This window comes from Pseudopipra pipra, chromosome 1 (assembly GCF_036250125.1).
Source record: "Pseudopipra pipra isolate bDixPip1 chromosome 1, bDixPip1.hap1, whole genome shotgun sequence".
Lineage (NCBI taxonomy): Eukaryota > Metazoa > Chordata > Aves > Passeriformes > Pipridae > Pseudopipra > Pseudopipra pipra.
In genome coordinates this window covers 15,095,639-15,117,596 of record NC_087549.1, presented here as the reverse complement: position 1 = coordinate 15,117,596, position 21,958 = coordinate 15,095,639, and the positions used below count along the sequence as shown (strand labels likewise).

The 21,958-nt window shown below is 37.0% G+C and overlaps 1 long non-coding RNA gene across 1 annotated transcript in view; it reads left to right on the top strand.

The window, feature by feature from the left end:
- LOC135410071 (uncharacterized) overlaps nucleotides 1-17,594 on the top strand; it is a 33,314-nt gene extending 15,720 nt beyond the window's left edge. The window contains exons 2-3 of the long non-coding RNA XR_010428509.1: nucleotides 14,373-14,440; nucleotides 17,290-17,594. This is a non-coding gene — a long non-coding RNA (uncharacterized LOC135410071). The remainder of the gene's footprint in view (nucleotides 1-14,372; nucleotides 14,441-17,289) is intronic.
- Nucleotides 17,595-21,958: the final 4,364 nt, after the last annotated feature.

The window sequence follows — 21,958 nt, the reverse complement described above, 5'->3', positions numbered from 1 at the left end:
TTTTGACTACAACATTGCTGTCACAACTCTTATTAGGCTGACTATCCAACTGAACCATCTAAGACTGTTTCAGACCATGACCTCAATTCTTTATGGATTATTTTCCTTGTTCTTGTGTTCACAACATTGTATTTTCACATCCCAAAACATTTTGGTTCACCACAACTAGCTTACTAGGTCATTCAGTACCAATGGCCTGTCTTCTGTGTTATTTATCTTTCTTTCAATCTTCGCACCATCTAAAATGTATAACTTTTATATCCTACCCAAAAAATTACTAAAAGCATCATAAGCAGTAAGCCAAGTTAACTGATGATTGCAAATGCTCAGTAAAATCAGAGTTGCCTGATTTGTTAGTACAGTATCAGCTCTATTTTTGCCTGCTCCTTTTTTACCCCACTGCTTCCTAGCCAACTCTTTAAAAGTTATTATATACACGTTATTTGGACTTGCTGATTTTAAAATGTATAATTCTGGTAGCTCTGTTTATCATCACTCTTCCTCACTCTTAAAGTGGAAAGTTTCAATTAATATATAGCACTATCACATATTTTTCCTTTAAACATAAACCATACACACTTATTTAGCACTTTTGCTATTTCTCCATTGGTCACATTTTTTTAGTAATCTGTCAACACTGTCATTTTGATTCCATTTGCCCTCAATATTGCTAACATATTCTTTTTGTTACCTTTTAACTTCCCTGACTTTTCTTCCTGATTTCTTTTGCTCTCCACCTCAAATTTTTATACTGCTTAACTTCCTTATTGTCACTGCTATCATCTTTCTATTTCTTTGTGTAGGTAGATAGACAGCTTTAGATACATACATGGTGGAAAAAAAATGAGGAGTATTTTATATTATTATAATTTTTACAGAAGATTGTATTTCCCTTTAAGTCAAAGGTTTTTTTAATCCTCTAGACTTTCTTTTTGACTTGGAGAATGGTGGAACCACTGGTAAAGTCAACCAGTAGAACAGCTTCTGGAATAGTAGATCAACTTCTACTGCTTCTTCTGAGTTATTATTTGTATTCTGTTTGCTTCCATCCCAACTTCACATGCAGAGGTTGTTTTCCATGTAGAAACACACATGGCAGCAGGGAAAAACCAGCAGGGAAGCACTAATGGAACAGAACTATGGTGCAGAACATGTAATTAGATGTGAATTTGTAGTGTAGTGTGGCAGTAAAAGAGTGTAACTAACAGAAGCATCAACTATGCAAGAAGACATATAGTGTAACATTATTTCCCTATAGCTCTGCTCTGACCATGGACAAATCATCATATTCAGTCTTGGGCACCTCCTTAGTAATTTAGAAGGAATTCAAAGAAGAGTGACTAAATGATTACATGCTGATCAAATAAGACTGAGGCTATGGACACGTGAAAAGAGCTCAAGGCTTGAGCCTGGAGCAAGTTGTACCATTGCATCTCCATACAAAGAAACTAAGCATGATTATATGTACACAACACAATCTAAATACATAACTCTGGAATATATATCTACAGAGACTTACACTTAAAAATGTATATTAAAAGAATGTTCAGATTGCAAAATCAAACAGTCAAGTGGTAGGAAATGCCAGCACAATTTTACCTTTGTCCCTTTGTGAATATTCATGATGATACAGCCTGTAGCTGTATGATCCATCAACAATGTATTTTTCCATACTCACATCCTGGCTTATGTTTACCTCCACTTGTCTGACCCCTGTTTTGGTCTTCTCCTTGCCACAGCTCCTGCTTTTCTTATGTTTTATCCTCTCCCCCATCCACTGTGTGACACTTCTTCTGTTTGTCCATAATCCTTGCTCTTTAAGCGCCTCTTTTTGCATGTACCTCTTCCTTCTTTTAGTCTTCTCTTAGCACTTCCCAGCTTTTTCATCTCTCCACATTAGTCAGGTCATTCTTCTTTGCCTCCTACAAACATCATAGCAAAGGGAATGCTGAAAACACACAAAAGCCCAATTTACTGCTCTCATGTCTGATATTCAGGCCCACAGAGGCATGAACAGCTGGAACAAAAATATAAAGGCTTTTTCTACTTTTTCAACTGTCTTAAAGTAAGCTCAGGCACTAAAGGGGAGGCATAGTTGTGTCAGAGCTCTGTTGTTGTTGAACTTGCTAAATTAAGGTAGAAATTTTGAAGAATGAAATCAGCATAACAAGAGTCTGTTAAACCTGTGTAAGCAGTGAATTTTTTTCCCTTGGAATTGCGTAGTTTGACAGGGATGTCAGGGCATGACAAAAAGTATAGGCCTAGTGCTAGGGGTCATCTTCTCCAGGAACTAAAAGTCAAATGTGTGCTGCAAAGCACGTCTGTTACAGCTTCTCAAGAGAAAATAATCTATTTTTTTTTGCTCTTGTGGTAGATTTTCTCCCCTTGATCCCAGTCTTAGGGAAGGCTGACTTGTGCTGTTTTGTACTCTGCAAAGAAATAAGTTCAAGACATTCATGTAGAGACTAAACATTCTGTTCAAATGGTCAAAGGGTGATATATCAGCATGGAGCAAGACTAACAAGAAGTAATGGCAGCCATAACTGTAGATGGGTCTAACAGCCCTACCCAATACCATGGAGAGAAAAACTGGCGACACAGTGGCTTAGGGGAAAACATAACACCCTACAAATATCTGGCAAATACTGCAGAAAGGATGAACAGAAATTATTTAGGATTCCCTGAGTGGAAATTAAAGTATGAAACAGTGGTATGAAATAAGCTCATATGGGAACTAATGCAAACCCTTTAAATTTTTCTCTGAGCAAAAATATGAAGTGTAGCATGGGGAATATGAAGTGTAGCATGGAGGAGGAGCTGGGCTGAATGATTTAGTAGAACTTTTCCATCTCTTTTTTTTCTGTAGTTAGTGGTAGAAGGTTTACCAGTGACCAAAAAGAAAAAAAAAAGAAATTCCCTCCCACTGTTCATCCAGTCTCATTAGGTGTCTCATTAGGTGAAGACTCTGCTCTCTTTATGTATCAGAAGAGAGAATGTATCAAGATGAAGAAACACCTTCAGTCTGTGAAAGAATTGCAGACATTATTGGTTTAGCTGTGGGCCAAAGGCAGCCAAGCTTCTTCTTGTAACTGAAGAAGAAACATTTAATGGAAATTCACATACAAGAAGATTAAACAAAAGCCAAGACAATACCTTTACTGCTGTGTAATTTATTCAGTCGCTCAAGAGAAAAAATAAAGTCCAACTGTATTTAAATGGCTGCATTAGAAATAGACAGAATTATAGTTTACAGCTTTTATATTGCTTCTACACTTTTTAGAGAAATATATTATATAAATTTTCAGTGATAATTTAAGGATTTAATTTCTAATCTAATCTTCTAGGTGAAAGAGCCTTTAGTTCTCCACACCTACATTCTTTTGGATGGGTGAGGACAGCATGAAAAGTATCTCCTAAAAATTAATAACTTGCAGTCTGTTCAAATTTTCCATTTCACTCTTTCCTCCCTTCCCAGTTCTCTAAGAGACCCTTATTTTATGAGACTAAATAGCCTTAGAGTGAAACAGTTTACACATTCTTAAAGGGAATTATTTCTTGATAGCAGGTTCTTTGATATCAGCTGCTTCAGGTGGAGACAAATTCCTCTTGGGGATTAAATGCATTTCTAAATATTACCTGACGTAACTCTTACAAAAGACTATACTCAATTATCTGATAAGATACATGATAAAACTTCTTATGACCTAGAGCCACAAGACTAACATTTTGGTCAGAAAATGGGTAGATGTGGAACTCGGAGTGTAGTTTATGGGTGAGAGGCGGCAACTGTTTTCCAAGTGGCCCAGGATTGAAGTAACTGGGTCCAATATGGGGTCCAAAGGTGATTTCTTGGTATCAATCACAGCTCAATTCCTCCCACAGAGGGGACTAAAGTTACTGAGGAGGCCCCACAGTAGTAAAGCCATGACACCAGAAAGTCCCTACACAGAGTCATATTCAATGTGTGAACACTGTAGTGGGAGGTGCTGATGTCCTGTCTCTGGTGACCAGGTGGGACATGGGGAAATAGACTGAAGCTAAGCCAGGGCAAGTTCAGACTAAACACTAGGAAAAGGTTCACCAAGAGGGTGATTGGTCACTGGAACAGGCTTCCCAGGAAGGTGGGCATTGCACTAAGCCTATCAGAGTTCAAGGGGTATCTCGACAATGCTCTTAGTCATATAGTTTAGTTTTAGCTAGTCCTGTGAGGAGCAGGGAGTTGCACTTGACCCTTATAAGTCCCTTTCAGCTTGAGCTATTCTGTGATTCTATGTATGTACATTGAGCATTATAAGTTGGGCAGCCAATAACAAGTCAATAATAGTAATCTACTGTTACAGACAAACAAGAGTTCTATTTACAAATCTTATTGTATGAGATGTTTGAAACTACCACAGTCAGAAAAATAGTAATTACGAAATAATAAATAATCTTATTCTGACTTAGAGGTGGTCAAAATAGCTCCAGGGCTTCAAAGACTTTTTTTCCCACTTCCCAGTAACTTTTAGCCTCAGTAGTGGCCATTGTGGTGGGACCTAGTGCTATTTCTCAGTTTTCCATCGTTCAGTTGTTGCGGGCAGACTGGAAGCTTGAGACAAAATTTATTAAAAAAGCCCTCCTTTTGAGTCACGAGGTGCAGAAAAGACCTCCTTGCTTTCTAAACTCCTCCAGGAGAAGCCTAAGTGCAGCTGGGTCCAGGCTTATCCCCAGACTTTGTCGATGGTTTACGTGTAAAGGACTATATAAGTGTAATTGAACCTTTATACAGCTTTGTCCCACATGGTTAAGGATGGCAAACCAGATATATACATATAATTGTATATGATTTATGATGATAATGATTAGACAAAAAGATCTTAATCAGAATTATTTACTATAGAGTATAGGAGCTTCAACTATTATAATATAGTGCAATATGAAGCAATATTGAAGCAATTATATTAAAGCAATTGTATTAAAACTATTGTATTAAAGCTAGCAAAACCAATTATTAAGTAGAGATTGATGTTACTCATCCATACCAATGACCTTGGGCAAATGTCCTTCTCTCAGCCTCAAGGAGAAACCTTGAGGGGCATCCCCATTCAAGGGAGGAATCTCTACACGTGCATCCTAAGAAGGGGAATGTTAGAAGATCCTGCCGTTAAAATTTGGGACTGGGCTTTTATAGATTAACTGTCAGTCATGTATCTCCAGACCAGCTGTGTCAGCTCAGCACGTCTGGATAAGTTATCTATAGTATCATTTGTTTGGTCCTTTACCCGGGTATTTTACCAGATCTACTATATCTTATCTCACTATCAGGATATTTAACTTTGGGATTGATGAGTCAGACTGGTTCCAGCATTATAAAATACCAAAAGCAGCATGACACCCCTTTCTTCATTTGCCACTGATAGCTTTGCAAATAGGACATTGTTCAAGTTGTTTCCCCCATTCCAGCCTGAGCATCCTGCTACAGCAACACACCACTTTGAACTGGCCTGTGTATCACCAGGGGCAGATATGGCATAGGATTGTTCCTTTCTGAGTTCAGATCGTGTCCAGATTTACTGCTGAAAAAATGAACCTTTGAGAATTTTAGCTTAAAGGGTTTTACCGTCTCAAATTCCATGTTATTCTGTTTTCTCTAACTTATGAGCTTTTCTTTCTATATTATTTACATATGCAGCTATACATGATAAAACATTCAAATACATATTTTGCTTGTAACTGCTACACTCTTGCCAAAAGTATTTCTTAAATCCACCTTCTTCCACAAAGTCTCGTCTCTGATCTACATAAAAAGTGAACATCATGTTAATTCAGATTTATTAAAAAAACAAACCTGCCCAGCTATGAGATTAACACATATTATCACCATATGCATAGTTTGTGTTTAAGGTCTATCACAGAAGATGCATATTCAGAAACTTTTAACATTGTGTTATCTTCTACATTGAGCTAAATAAGTGTGATCCTAAAATGATTATATCTGCAAAAGCCCGAATCCTGAAACTCACACAGTATCCTCATCGAGGCAAAAGCAAACAATATAAAAGGAGTTCTGAAAGAATAAAGTAGAACATTGATTAGAAAATGACACCTTTATATTTGCTTCCTCTCGGAGTCAAGGAGATACAAGTGAAAATCCAGGAGGCAGTTTCGGGGAAAGGGTTCTTAAAGGAGTAGGTTTTTCTCATGTATGAGGAGAAGAAAGCTTGTAGCTCCCTACTCCACTGACTCTTTATACCATGGATATTTGATATTTCCCATTCCCGCACAGCCACTCCCCGTTCCTGCACAGCCATTGGAGTGACTGATGTTGGTCAACAACCATGAGATGCTCTTACTGTCTGTAAGTATTGATAAAATACCATAGGTGTGCAGAGACAGGACTAAGGTGCTTTTGCAGGGGCAAATTCCCTGAAAATCCTTATGGATGATAGGGGGTGGGAATGAATGGACAGTTGATGTGTTTCCAGTCACTGCTAATGTAAAAATAAACACTAGAACTCAGAGCAATTCCTCCACTTCTTACAAGTCATCCCAGCTAAAACTGAGTCTTTGTGAGATGGTGTGATAGGCACCAAGATCTGCAGAGGTGGACAGGAAACTGGTCAGAGTTCTGCTTTCAGATGTTTGGGACAGGATTTCTCAATCTGGGGACAGGTAATAGTAGCTGTATTAGTACATGAGGGAGAAAAGTAGACCTGCTACATAGTGCAATCTTTTTACATCAACAAATAAATCATAATACAAAGACAGCAAGCCCCAAAGGTCTTTTATTCAGGTGTTGTATGTTAAAAAAAAAAAGTAATTTATCTCAAGTAGACTCTGTTTAAATAAAAGGTTCTTGGAAGACAACTCAGCAAGCATATTTAACATTAATGGGATTGGGAAGAATAATTTATGTACTTTAGAAAAAAGGAAGACCAAAAAATCATAAGAACTGAACACAAGCCAATTCAAAATTATTTAGGATGTTGTACAAGTTACAACAGTACATTCCGTGACTTGTAGCCTAAAATCAAATATCTTGAGGAGTTCTTTAAAAAATCAAAGACCAGACACTGCTCAGTATGTTAGATCTATGATGAATATGAATCAGTTCCACTCTCTTTTCAGCCCTGACCAACATTCCCATGCCAGTTGACTGAAGTTAAACTACGCAAATTAAACATAAAATGAGAATGCAGTAAATAGTGTGCACTCAAAAACATGTACCTTCAAAAATGAATATGAAACTGCTTCTCTTTCCCATCTCAGTCCCTCACCTACTTCTACTCTGCCAGGTATCATGTCATATTATGTCTTTCCTCAGACCTCAAGACAGTAGACTTATACTTTATATAGTGATATACTTTATACAGAGATAGGCACATCTATAGTCTAAAACTCACAATAAGTCTAAATTTGGATTCTAGTCCTATTGCAGAATGCCACCTGCCTCAGTAAATAGTGTACTTGGCAGTAAAGCAGCCTTTTGTATCTTTTTCCCTTGGAGAAAATTGCTGTTTTAAGGTACATTAGAGTATTAGGCTCTGAGTATAGAATAATAAATAGGAAAAATGCTGTAACTGGCAAAATTCAATCAGACATATTTATAACAGAGTAATCATCCTGTGAATCAGATTTTCAAGGGATGTGTTAAATTTTCCATAATTGGGAATCTTTAAGTCAAGACAAGATATCTTATTGAGAGGAATATCCCAATTCTAGTATAAATCCTTAAGCCTAATGCAGGAATAAGCTGGCTAGAGCTGTATGGTCTAGTGTATGCAGGACAACACATATCATGGTGTTTTGGTGGGAACTTTTCATGTATGAAAAAGAATAGTAATGGTGAAAATCATAGCATTACAGCTATTTAAGTTGTTAAAATTACACACCAGAGTCCAGAGTTAGATTATTTAAGCACTTGGTTTATAAGGATACTAAGAGCCAAATGGGTTCTGATGGACTCTGTGCACAACATCCTATAGCAAACAGAAATCAATAAAGGGAGTTATTCTTCATCAATCTCCAGGAAAAAAAACAAACCAAACCAAACTAACCAAACAAACAAAAAAACCCAACAAACTAACAAAGAGAAAATAAATTAAACAAGACTGATGAATGCAAGGGATTTACATGTTCCAAATGCTGATGAAGCATCTTTTTGCAAAGGAAAGAAAAGTCAGCTTCAATTTCAGGAATGTGATGGGGATACTTTTTTTTTAATTATTGCAATTTAGTTTTTCTTCAGAGATTGTGATTCACTAGAAAATCCACTTGGCACTTTTTTCATCATTGCCATTTATAAAACATTGTTTTCTTAATGAAGATTATCTACTGTGAGATGAAGACAGGAAAAGTTTTAGAACAAACTGTTTTACTGAGGATAAAGTAGGAAGTAGCAGTCTATGGAGAGTCCCATAGATGGGGACCTTTGGGGTAGAAAATTCAAAGCTTTTTCATTGTTGTCCCAATGTTCTCCTCTCTAAAACCAGTGGAAAAACAGAGTGCTTTTTTTGAAATAATGTACTTTAATGGAAGAAAAGCTAATCCAGGGAGAAGGGTTTATGGTAGCTAAACCTTTTGTGTCAACTATCCAAAAAATTTTCGAGTTTAATGGTACAGTAGGAGATGACTATCATCATTCCCAGAGCTTTTCTTTGTGATAATTATTTGTCCTGGTTTCAGCTGCCTGCCGAGTTAAACCACAACATTATTATAAATCCCTACCCTTCCCTTCAACAAGGAGGAATTTTCTTCATCCTTAGCTTGTATGTTCAGTTTGAATCAAGATGTATAAGCCTCGCCAGAAAGTTGGAAGAAGCATGAGACATCAGATAACCCATTCATTTTGCTGCACAGAAAATATTCTAAACTAAAAACACTGAACTGAGCACTTTAACATGTAATTTTGCATCTCCCATTACTCTTTTCACAATCCTTTTAAATTTCAGAAAGAAACATTGTTACTTGAACCCCCTCAGAAATTAATATCCATTGTGATACATGCTGTTTAATCACTTAACCGATGTCAATCTGCTGTAATGCTGTGCCTCAGCAGCTACAGCCAAGTGAGACATTCCCCAGACACGGCCACCTGGGCTGGGCAAATCACCAGCACTCACACACCATGTGCTGCTCCAGGTATCCCAACTCACCAGACGACTCCTGCACAGCGCCGCTTCATGATTATTTAGTCTTCATACAACACTAGCACATCAGGAATCATGCACTGGGAGGGAAGTACTGCTCTTATTCCCTTTTTACGAGCAGAGAAAGATGATAATAATTTGCAGAAGTGCTCATAACTATTATTATTTATTATTTTCACTGTGATAGCATCTATGAACAGTATGTGGCAGAGCTGAAAACAGAATCTAGCTTTTGTGAGCTTACCAGTCAAGTGCCAAAACCACAAGTCCTTCCTTCCTCCCACACTGTATGTATTTGTAAAGAATTATGCTTTTTTAAAAAAAAATTGTAACTGCTACAGCACTGTTAACCACCCCACCCCCCACAATATTCTGACGTGTATTTGGTTTAGGAAATTAGTTTTTAAGGGCATTTTCATGATATATTTTTTTCCCTCTAGATCAATTTAATGCTTTCTCCTTTGAAAAGGCCATGAATGGAGGAAAACAAATTACCACAACACACTTGCACATTCTCAGCAATTACTCATATGCTCATATTCACACATTCATATTCACATCATAGTCACAAAACTCAACTTGCAGCAAACACTGATTTCCAAGATACTCTCAGTTGGTGACTGATAAAACACAGAAAGCATTTAAGCTCTCTCACACACTACAAACACAAGTAAGAGGAAGTGAGGGAAAAAAAAAGGAACTAGTGAAGTTTCAAACGATGGAGTCAAATAAAAATGTCTGTGTACAGTTTTTTTACCATGACCACAACCAAATGTATGCCTTTTAATTTTTATTCCTGTAGAAGCACAGGTTGCCGTGGATCCTGCCTCCAAAAGTCACAGTGGGGAAAAAGGGCAGGAAAAGGGTTAAGTGAGCCAGGATAGGAGGAACCCGTTGGAGTTTGTTAAAATATGTAAATAACTTTTCTGCTGAATGTGACTCTGATTAAACAAAGCCATTATTATTAGCTTTTAAAAACTGTAAGTCTGAAATATACGCAGCAACTTGCCAAGTAACAATGCTGAGACACTTGTTTCCTATTCTTCTCACTTTCATCCTAGTTTTCCCTTCTTTACTCTCTGTGTTATTCTCATTCTTAACTTTGTTACCATACTGATTAACCCAGTGGAGCCCAGGTCCATGACCTGTCTTCTAGAGGCTAGTGCAACATGGAGTGCATGTAACTAGCAATAATAGTAGTCTCCAGACACTTACCACTGGGCACAGTGCTTATTACCATGAGTAGTCTCCTTGAAGTCAATGACACTGCTGTCTTCCAGAAGTAGTTACGGTGCAGTTAATGGCACTCTTAGTAAACACCACACCCTATGAAAGTGTTTAGAACATCAGGACTTTATAAGCTCTTCTGGCCCGGTAATCTGTCTTTATTTGTCATGCTGAGCATCACATGTGATTATGACATGATGTATTACAAATTAGAAATGCAGTAACTTCAGCTGTTAGGTGTAGGTTTTTTCACTTTTATAGTTGTTTCACTCTTCATAGAAACATGGCAGTTGTATTAGAGCTAGGACTCTAAAAGCCTTTTCCTTGAACTTATTTATGCGTGCCCAAATCTTAAGCACATTTTTCAATCAGACTATAGTTCAGATTACCATAATAGGACTACTAGATACAGTTAAATGCTTCAAGCATTGTGCTACTTGAGTTAGCATTTTCTAAAGATTTACTTGTCTTTGACTCAAGGGGGGGCAGAAAAAGATGCTAATATTCATTAAAATAAGAGAAGCTCTCAGCAGGGCTTTTTCATGCATGTAGATGTGAAGATCACACCAGAGCTGCAATTATGCCCTAAGTGACCTCAGTCACTCAGTGTTTTTCTCAATCACTGTGTGGTTCCCCCCCTTTTTTTTTTTCTTTTTGTGGGGTAGGAGAAGAAAGAGTTGAGTTTCAGTAGGGTTGAGTGTTGGCAAAGCAACATGTTTGTTTGGGAAGAACTACGTTGCACAAACTTTAGTGATTTGCAATCAGGTGTGGTGGCCAAAGAGATTAATGAAGAAGCCAGAAATTCCTTCAGCAATTTCAGTGAAAATTGAACTCCCCTGTATGCTGGGAGAGAATTGCTTAGAGGTAGTAAAGCAGGACATGGCATAGCATTAGCCAGATGGGAGAGCCACCTACACGGGTCTTCCTATTAAAGGAGTTGAAATTCTAGAGGAATGGAGAACACCGTGTGTCTGTGTGTTTGAAGCTGAAAGTGCTTCTACCTGTATGTATATAACAGAGTGTGATAGACATTTAGGAAGATCTTTTTGTGTGCTTATATATTCCAAAATGCTGCAATGAGAGGAAAAGCAAAATGGGAAGAGTGGCAGGTAAAATGGTGAGGGGAGGTAAAAATGCATGGAGTGGGCCAGTGAACAAGACAAATACACTAAATTGTTCAAGTGACTAAAACTATCCCCCTGTAATAAAGCTCAAAAAGAAAAATTGCACAAAATGATCATACATTTCTGTTAGAAAAGTTTTTCTTTCATTAAAAACTAAAGAAAAGTATCTTAATCCAAGCAGATCCAGTGAGAAAAACAAAGCAAAACAGAAAAACTTTTGTTTCAATTTATTCAGGTTTGCTTAGAGGTATTTTGTGCCTTTTCTGAGGATTAGGTGTAGCAAATCCTAAGTTTCTGAAAAGCAGGGAATGCATGGGCAGATCTCTTAATTTAAATTTTTGAAACCTGGGGAATTCAAATTTTAATTTACCTCCATCTGTCCTACTATCAAACACTTACTTAGCTGGATAGGAAGATCATCACATCAACGATTTTTGAAAAAAAATTATTTACAGTACCTTAATCCTTCTGCAGATGACTCAGTCTAACACTTTTTCTCACTTACCAGTCTGTAAACCCACAGACCACACATATCTCCTGTCTGGCTGCTGACGATCTCAGTACCCTACCACTAACCTACCACTAACGTCATGTGCCCATGACAGTGCAGAAATGAGTTATACAGGCTCTTCCCAGATCCACCAGCATCTTTTCCTTTTGATTGGGAAAGCAGGAGTGACTGACAGAGATTCACATACACACCCAGAAAGACACGACAGCTCCTCAGGAATCTCTTACCATAGGCACTGTGCCCACCATTCCAGTCCTATCCTTCTGTCTCTGCACATGTACCTCATACGCTGAAGGAAGCAGAAAAGCCCAGAGGGAATCCCCAGCAGCTATGTACAAATTCCAGAGGGCACAATTAGGCTACAGGGACTTGTCATTTAACTCTTTGCTTTCCAGTTTTCCAAAGTCTGAATTTTCCTGTATCCTTGTGAAGTGACACAGAAGGCATTTTCTTAATTAATGAAGCACTGTTTATTTCTCAATAAGTGTATAATATATTCCAGGGAATTACTTTATAGCAGGTATATTCATCAGCACATTTCAAGTTATCACAATAGAGTATGTGCAGAAAGCAAAACATCGCATTCAAAACTCTGAGTATTTACCCCATGAGACTGATTTTAAGTGCTGTGATAATTTGATTACTGTGTATTTTCAATGAAAATAGTTCCAGTAACTTGGTAGTGCTTATAAAAGTACTTCTAGTGTGTATACAAATGAAGCAGCTATTCAGAGTTTGAGTGGTAAATATGTGTAAGAGAAAGCAACTATCTGTTTGCAGATATCTATCTGCAAATAGAACAATAGATAAAATAGCTGAAGTAAAGAGGAATTAAATATTCATTGTGGAGAACTGGGGCTCATATTGTATGACAGAAAAATGCATAGATTTATCAAGTAGCACAGACAGTGTTTTTAATGATCCTTCATGGAGCTGTACTGGCATATCTTGCACGAGGTACTTGAAGATCAATTAATAGTTAGGATGAAAGGGCCAAGAATCTGCTCCGTCTTACTGCCCTGAGGCTTTGAGTTCAGCAAAGAAACACAAACCTTGCCAGTAAACTTATCATCCAGGGCTTTGCAGCTGGCAGTCTGTGGAAAGCTTGATTTAAAAGCTAAGTCTCAAGGTGTGCTCTCAAGCTCCCAGTATGTTCAAAATAGGACCAGGTTCAGGTTTAGACATGCTGTCAGCAGGCAAAGGACTGGGCCTGCTGCTGAGGATGCCCAGGAGCTTCTCTTGGCATATTTAAGTGTTAAGGAGCATGAAAGTTAGGAGGCATGTCTAGCCTTTGAGCCAGCTGGAATACACACTTGTCTCAGCAGCATATTACCACCAAAACCCACATATGCACAGTTTCCAAATCAGTAAAACAATAAATTCCTTTCAATCTCATGGCAACACTTCCTGAGACATTTTACTGAGCAAAGTAGATAGTGCATTTAATACTTGATTAGTGACAAACCATTGTTACTTTTTAGGGTGGCAGGGTAAATGTATGTACAAGGTAAGTGGAATGTCAGAAAGTAGGTCCTGAATTAAAATGACCCCGTGCATGTTTAATTTTGGGAGCAGTGGACAGTGGAAGGCTGCTGTGCAGCAAGGCTGAATCTTTCTGGCACCTTACAACTGATTCCTACTGAAGGTAATACACTGCTTAGCTATGCAGCACAAGTGGAAAGCTGTGAGCACTCAAAACAAGCAAATTCCAAAACTGCAATACCTATGTGTCTGTGAGGGACATGCAATTTCAAAACAAAAGTTATCTCTACTGTTAATACCAGGTCCTTAGATCCTGCCATGAAATGATAGCTGTTTGAACTCATCAATGCATGTTTACATGCAGTGAAGAGAGAGGAAATATATACAAATAACCTGAACTACTCTTAGTGTAGTATACGCTTAAATTTCAAGAGAAAATTTAATAATAAATCCCATGGTATTTATTTTTCTAAGCTCATGACTCTCCTTATAATTGTTATGTCCATGTAAAACATTTGAACTAGACCTCTAAACAAGGAAAAGGCACAGTAATCTGACAGAAAAGGACAGTTGACAGTGGGCAGATTTCATTTGCGTACTAGAGAATGATCTTCTTTTCCAGGCTGTTTTGTTCTTCTGGACAGGGTCCCAGAAATATAGGTATAAATGTTAGTTTAAACAAAGCTCAGATTAAATTCAGATGCTAATTGTGCAACCAGACAGTGCATCAGCACACATGTGGGGGGCACAGGCAGAGAGCTCTTTCCAATCCCTGCATTTGAACTTGATGGAAAACTCCATCCTTGCTTAAAGGTTACCTTAGGGAGACACTAATCTCCGTGACTAGGTAATTATGACATTTTGTATATCTCTAATAAAATCATGTGTCTTTATTTTCAGCTTTAGAAGGAAAGTATTAAAGAGCACTGGCCACAGAAACCTTTTTATGAATATGACCCTTGTCCCAGGTAAGTATTACATCAGGAAATACAGTGACATACCTGTTGTTTAATTTTAGAAAGAAAAAAGGTTTTAAATTTCACAGCAAGGGAAAATATTAATATCTTTTTAGGGAACAGTTTCTGAAAATAACTACTAGTGGAAAAAAACAGAAGCACCTAGGGATAGTATCTAACATCCTAAGTGGATTATTAGTTGAGTATTTTAATTTTTCATCCCAACATACCTATTTCCATAAAAAACAGTTCTCCATTTTCTTTTAAAAAATTATGTCATTACTGTTTTTACAGTTTTTTCCAGCTTAAAAACAATAAGGAAACTACTTACCTGGCATTTCATTAATTTATGCAAGATGTATGTACAGTAAAAAGTAATGATTGGAATATATCCATTTTCTAAAGTCAAATGAATGCTTTAAAACATAGCTTTCATAATAAATAACACTGAGCAAATATAACACATGCATGGTGGAAGACAATAGAATGTTAGTATCAATAGGAATCAGTTCCCAGTTGCAACCTTTTTCCAAGGGAGTACACTCAGAAGTTAAGCATTCTATATTCTATGCTTATGTCAAATTTGCCTCACAGCAGATATTTTCCCACATAAAAACTCTAACAATGCCGTCTTGGGATCTCTGGGAATCATATTTCCCTCTTCAAAATATTTTGGGGTTTTAAAAAAAAAAAAAAAAAAAGAGAGGTAAAGAAAGAAAAAAATTACTGTCTCACTGGATTGCACCTCAAAGGCTTTTTTGACACAATTGTTACTTTGACCATGTGAATGTGGTTTCCATTTTAAAAAAAACCCTAGGTTAAAACATGAACAAACTGTCCACTGAACTTTAATGTTTCTTTGTTTCTTTGATGGTTAGCAGATTTCTGCTTCATAGATTGCCTCCTCCCCATACATTCTAAAAGTGAAATGATACATTGTAATTTGAATGATAATTTTGTTTTGATGATTTAATTGATAACAGACAGAGGAATAAAATCCCTGTTTTTCTCTGCCATGCAGATGATATAGCTACATTTTTTAGTAAACATCTGTGTATAATTAAGGGATGTTGCACTAAAACTGTTTCTTCCTTACCTTTACCCTGGGGTTTTCTTGAGGCTTTGTAGGATAATCCTGGTTCAGGAAAGGAGAAGTTGCCTCTTGTCGTTCATGGATTCTTTATCATTACTTTTAGCAATTTAGGTGCCAACTAAAAGTTATCTGCCCACATTGCTTTTAATGACGTCAAGATCAATCACAGCACAACCCCTTTTGTTATCATTCCAAGAATCTTTGCAATCTCATCAGTTTATCTTAAAAAAGAAACCCTATTCTATTATCTATATTTTAGTGCACAAAGAGTTTGACCTAATGTGTGTACATATTTTTGCAACTGCAATATCATGTGAAAGATAGCAAAAATATTCAGTAGGATCACTTCTAATCCAATTGTTTTATTGTGCAGAAATACCATATTTTTTAAGAGTTGCACATCTTTGTATAGACATGTAAATCAAAAGCAGACCAAGGAGTGTTCAAACCTGCTCTGCCTCTGTTGCACACAGGGAGTTATTCATTCAGTTTATCAGCCATAAAAATAATTGCACTACACTCCAAACTGACTGACATCTTTTATAATTTTTAACACTAAAATGCCCTGGTAAAAGAGAACATTGTAATACAACACCTGATTAGTAGAGAATCACTACCGTAAATTATAGTGTTTGCAGAATAAAAGAGATCTGAAAGAGTTATAACTTTATATAAAAAGATATAATTATCATTTTGCTTTCCTTTCTCCCCTATAATGCCTTAGTAATATCCTAAGTAGCAAGTCTATTCCCCATCCTGCAAAAACATCAAGGTGAGTGCTATTGTCCAAATTTCCAAATATTCTTCTTTTTTTTAATTTTAAAATTTAAAATAAAATGAGAAATTATCATTGATGAGTGGATTTCTCTTTTGCATGCAGCTATAAAGACTGCTAATTTTTGGGAAAAAACCAAATGTTTACAGGAAAGTACAAAGAAGATTTGTGTATGTGTATATGCAGAATTCCTTCTAATCTGGATTGCCTTTCTTCTCCAGCAAAACAGCAGTTACAAGTGAAATGCAATCTACTGTCGAAAGACTTTCAAAAATAACTTTAAAAAAAGTTGGATGTCACAGTAAAATAAATAGAGTATTTGACTTTATTTTGTGAGAATGTCATTTGAAAATATTGACCTTTGACATCAGTGATGCTGCTTCAGAAGTTTTTTAAGCATTTTCTCAGTATCTAAAAGCCAGGATAAATCTTGTTAAACTTCCTGTGCATGTTGTTTTTCTTTGCCATATTATACATAATAGATCTTGAAACTTGCATTGGCTCGCATGAAAGTCCCAAGGTTCTTGATCATCTGCTAGTTTTTCAGCAGGAATACTTCCAAGGTTGTTCAGTAGCAATGGACTCCAAGAAATTTTCTGTATTGCTGTTTGATGGCTGTTCCAGGAGTCAAAACCATCATCAAGACTAGACAGTGATCTTGGCAGTATGGGCTCAGACATGCTGGAGGGTACCCTTAAGAGCTCATGGGACCCTGCGTGTCCAAGCAGGCCAGGTAGATTAATTCCCTACCAAGTATGCCCAGATAAATAGCCCACAGGTTGATTGAGAAGCCGTCTGTCTTGAGAGGCAGCCAAAAGAAGAGGATCTAAATAGCAGCGTAGTGTGCCTCTGCTCATGGTGCTCAAGAGACTACTCAGTCTGAGCCATTTTACCATACTATAAGTTTCTCATGAATTACTATGTCACAAATATCAGTTTTCACCTTTTTTTTTTTTTTTTTTTTTTTTTGATTTCACATGGAAAATCCATTAGAAGAGAGGAGTACATGAGGTTTATGAAAGAGTCTACTCATCAATCCTTATCTTTGATTCCCCTGTCTGGGCTCCACATACTTGACCGTGGGTCGATAGCATTGACCATCTCAGCTCAGGAAAGGGTCCCAAACGTGTAACAGCAAGGAGTTACATTAATAACTACCACTTAACTTAGTCTTGTTCCCTCAGGCCAGCTGCATGATTACTGACAGACTTTTTGCACAGTGCTTGTTGGCATCTATATCTGACCTGTGAATAAACAGAGAACTTCAGTTTCTAGCACTGACAGTCTCTCATTCCTTGAGAAGCGTGTTTATTTATCACCTCATTAAACTAAAGAAAATGAGCAAAATATAAACAAGTCAAGATTTTTGGGTATCACAAGGGTGGTCTTCTGTTGCTACATAAAGAAAATGCTGCAGAAAGAGGTAAGCTTTGAACCATGTAATAGACAGAACTCTTCTTTAGCCCAATTCACCTCATTCCTGTTGCTACTATTATGAATCTAAATTTAGGGAAATATGACAAGAAGAATAAGGAAGTTATATAGACAAGGACTTTGACTTAAAAAAGGCACACTCTGCTTCAGTAAGTGCACATGTAGTTCAGTATTTCTCTTGGCAAAGTTTAGGCATGTCTCCTGTTAACAAATGTATTCTGCTGTCAGCCCTTTTCAAGAATTATATTTGATGCTGGATGCCAAATAACTTCTTTAACTATTAATAAATAACTCACAGGTATCTTAGTGTGTGCTTGAGGAATTATGCTAATACCTTCTATGCTGGAGACAAGGGAAATTCCCCCCACTAAATTTCCACTTTTGCTGGCATGTTCTCCAAGCTCTGCTTTAAGAATGGGTTCATTCTCACTAAGACAGCCATCTAATCTCATGGAAAATCTGATCACCACCTATCTGCTTCTTGCTGATGCTGCTGAGAAAATTCCTGTTGACTCTGGAATGGGATAGAATATGGATCCATCAATTTTGGAATCTGGTCTAGCTACTTATATTTCATTAGCTTCACAGTAATGAGTCTTTGCAATTTGAAAAGAACAGAATAGTCACTACCATGTGAACCAAATTACACTACATATTACAAGCTACCTAACTAACAATAAAATATTTTATAGGTAAAAAAGAGCATTAAGTGACACAGTGATTTTTCATGTGGCTTGAAGAGAAAAAAGGATCTCTAAGGGATACTTAGATAAATTATACCCCAAATCTCAAGGTGCGTCTCTTACTTAGAACATTATTTTTAGTGGAATAAATTTTTTATCATGTTTATTTGAATCTATTTCGAGCTAATATTTTTTAAGAGCTGCTTTGTTAACGCCACAGAGACTTAAATGCCTATTATCTCAGTCACTTCTCCTAACATTGAAATAATTATTCGCTATCAAGTAATAGTGGTAAGCCCGTTTTCACATACCATTTACTTCCTACATTTAGTTAATCCAACAGAAAATTTGTAGGGTAAATTTCATCCGAAGTTAAAGTTTGGAAAGCGGATCTTTCAAAAGCAAAAATCACAGAAAGCAGAATTTTTTAATGTCTTTTAATTTCAGAAAAAAAATATCATTTCTTGATCACCAACTTTATTATTCGTTGTTAATATCTCACAGGGGAAGAGAGAGCAATATGCAAAGCAAATTGGTGTAAGAAGGAAAACCCTGAAAATTCAGACGACCCTTTTGTCTCTACTCTTGTTTTTTTGAAGATCTGATGACAAGAAACCTTCTCATTTCAAGCATCATTGTTAAAATTTTTATTTTTCCTTGTGGATTTTCTCCCAAGAGGTGTTAGACAGCAGTGTCTCAGCTTGCAGTTTTGGCTCTCTGGGCCCATGGGTATTTCAGCCCTCAACTCCAGAGAGTGCTTTAACCAGGGAGAGGAAAGTTCTGGATGAACGTGTCTTTCTCTTTCCCATGTAACAGCTTGACAACCTTGCCCCTGAGAATTGTCTACTGGAGTCTATTTCATCAGTCTTCTAGAAAGGATGATCAAATGAGCAGACTATTATTCACACTACGTCCTTCTCTTCTTTATAGACTGTCATATAATGTTAGACAATTCCACCTTACTACCTTTATATTTATTTAAAGCTTTTCCCTCTGCTGTTTTTGTTCCACTGATGATGGTTATTCTACCATGTTTCTGTTACTTGCAATAGCATCTAATTTCACATCCTGACATAAGAGATCAACAATTTTCTTATTTCAAAGATTTGTTTTTGTTGTACAATGATTGCAGTTGGTTTTGACTGCCATGACCAGTTCCATAGGTCCATTAGGCACAGCTCTCACCTAGTGCTACTCTCATCGCTTCTGTTTTTCTTTCTTCCTCCCCTTCACTATTATTACTTTCCCTATGCTTGCCTCTTCTGAAAGTCAGGTCTTTTGAGTTTTAGCATTCCTATTTCTGAAGAAATGCTCATCAGCTTTGCCAGCCTGAGTCACAGAAATATATGTGATATTTATCCATGAAAATAAAAAAATCCATTCATAAACTTTCCTGCATAGATATCTCAGTAATACAACATTAAAAGAGTTTTGTGTTAGCTTCAGCTTTTGAGGTCTGTCATGATTTGTCTTCATCAGGGTGTATTCAATGGTAATAAAGTCTGAAAATGGTTATCTTTTTGAATCGTAAGCATCACATCATTCTTTCACATCTGGCAACAATCTTTTAGCCAGTCACAAACATGGAAGGTCATTTCTTCTCTCAGATTGTCTGATTGTTAAAAGTCTGGAGTAAGGTTGAGTTGGAGTTGTGGAGTGAGGTCTGCTGGGAGTCCTAGTTTAAGGACATGTTGCAGAAGAATGACTGATGTACTTCCATTTTCTGCTGAAACAACTACAGGAGCGTTTTTATGTCTCAACCTGATTGGATGTTCCTACTTACAGTTATTCAACAAAAAAATCAACAAAATTAAATGAAAAGTTTTCTGATTGTTTTATCTATGCTGGTTGCTAATGAAAGAAAAGAGTCCAAGGCATATTTGCTCATTTCCTCAGTGTTAGATATAGTAAAGATCAACTTTGCGAGGGACATTGGCAACTACAGAGTTCTTCTTCCCTTCCCTTTTCCTTCAGACAAGGTCTGCATCTACCCATGGATTATATCTGATTATATCTGCATCTACCCATGGATTATATCTGATTATTCGATGTGCTTCTCTAGTTCACTGTTGGGAATACAGGGAAAACTGATTTTTGTATTTCATAATGAGGGGATGTAAAATTGCTTTTGATTCTAACTACTCCTGAGATCCGTATTGATTCATTAAGTCTCAAGGCACAAATGAGAATCAAAAAATGAGGGATTTGTAAATGGGAGGGTAGAGGTACCAGTTCAGTTTTATCTGTAAGAAATGACCCAATCTCTTTCAAAGTGTTTCTAGATGTTTCTAGCAGTGTTAACATAGACATGTCTGTTACAAAATAGTTTTTTTACAAAACAAATCTTGATGTTTCACATACAGGACAATCCACCCACTTGAGAGTTACTTTGTCTATTCTTCAATAATTAGTAAAGCTTTGCTCTTGCACTGCTTGCATTTTAGTGTATGTTGAGTCTTAAATATGTTTTAACTGAGGAAGTACTGTCCACCTGTTCTGGCAAACCCTATTTGTTTTGTTTTGGGTGGTTTTATCCTGACTACAGTAGAAGAATAATTAAGAGGACTGAAATACTAATAACAGTTTGTCATCAGCACTTCTGCATCCAGTGCATTTCCTAAGGAACTCAGGAACTTAAGGAAATGTGAAGAAAAGGAATGGCAATAGCAGCAAAATCTTGTTTCATAATTTTGTTTTGAAAAGGGTAGTATTATAAAAAGACTCATTGGCAGTCAAGATGGCAGAAATACGACCAATGGATGAGTGCCATGGGCAGAGAAACCCTGCATCCTGCCCAGGACTTTTTTCTGCAGCAACACCTTATTCCTTTTGCGAGATAGGACAGTCAGTGTTGATCAGATTAGTGTTAAATCCTGCAGGTTTCTGCTCTCAGCCTTCTCTACCTGTCACATTAGGGGATAAATTGTATGAACAGAGCTAATCATAACTACTAAGGGAGTTATGATGTCACATTTCCGAGGATTACAGGGAGTTGCACAAGACTCTCAGTGAATGCAGATACTCTGAGGAAAAGGCACATTAAACAAAGAAATATCTACGGCGAATAAGGAAGGGGAAATTATGAAAAATTCAAATTTTCTAAAATATTTGACTTCTTTCTAAAGCTGCATTCAGCTAGCTCTTGATGATGTAGACTCTACTGAATGCTTCACTGCTGATAAGGTTATATACTACTTGTGGTTTTACAGTTGTCAGATCTGGCATAGCTCTGCATCAAACTCAGTTTGTGATGTTTTTGCTGACTGCTTTTGGCACCTGTATAGGTTAGGATCTTGCATGGATGTAGGTGCTAGACATCTGGAGTCTGGTTACTTAAGGCAGCCTTATTTTCCTGAGTTACTTTTTCCAACCTGAAAGACATGAAATAATGAAGTGAATTGTACCATAGTGGAAGAGAAGTTATATCCCTCTTTAGCTGCCATGGGAAAGGCAGATGTACTGAATACCCTTGATTTTGTTGAGCTCATGGAATTCACAAAGCTGGGGAAGGATGCTCTGGGAAGTATGAAAAAGCAGAATATTAC